This window comes from Meleagris gallopavo, chromosome 1, assembly GCF_000146605.3.
Source record: "Meleagris gallopavo isolate NT-WF06-2002-E0010 breed Aviagen turkey brand Nicholas breeding stock chromosome 1, Turkey_5.1, whole genome shotgun sequence".
Classification (NCBI taxonomy): Eukaryota; Metazoa; Chordata; class Aves; order Galliformes; family Phasianidae; genus Meleagris; species Meleagris gallopavo.
The window spans coordinates 182,197,910-182,198,575 of record NC_015011.2 but is presented as its reverse complement, the minus strand read 5'-3'; positions in this window follow the sequence as shown (position 1 = coordinate 182,198,575).

Sequence of the window (666 nt, the reverse complement as noted above, 5' to 3'; positions counted from 1 at the left end):
CAGCAAAACACCACAGCAAGATCTGCTGGGGAAGGGGGGAGGCCCTGAGGCACGGCGGCTCACACTCCCTGGTCTGTTTCGTCCCTCTGATTATGACTGCTGACTGGTAGTTCAGGCCGGCAGCCATGAAGTCGCCGAGAGAAGCCTGTGGGCTGTCAAACGGGACTTTGAGGCACTGGCGTGGTGTCACAGCTCCAGCTCGGTGCAGCCCGGTGCTGTGACTAAGAGGGTGGAGGGACAAACGAACCCATGAACCAGGAAAGGGGAAGAGAGGTAGTGAAAAGGTAGGGAGATGGGCCTAACAACAAAACAGCGGCAACGAGCTCAGGGAGAAAATACTACTTTTCTAAGGAGGACAGCGGAATGCAAGATTCAGAAAACAGATGAGGTTTTCCAAAAGCAAGTGTCGAGTCTTGCACCTTGGAAGGAATAGCCGCAACTATCAGTACAGGTTGGGACACGACCTGCTGGACAGGAGCTCTGCGGTGCGCAACCTGGAGGTCCAGGTGGACCACAGGTTGGCCATGGGCCAGCAGGGTGCCCTGGTGGCCAAGAAGGCCAATGGGATCCTACAGGGCATTCAAAGGAGCGTGGCCAGCAGGTCAAGGCAGGTGATCCTCTCCCTCCTCTCTGCCCTGGTCAGGCCTCACCCGGAGTACTGCGCCC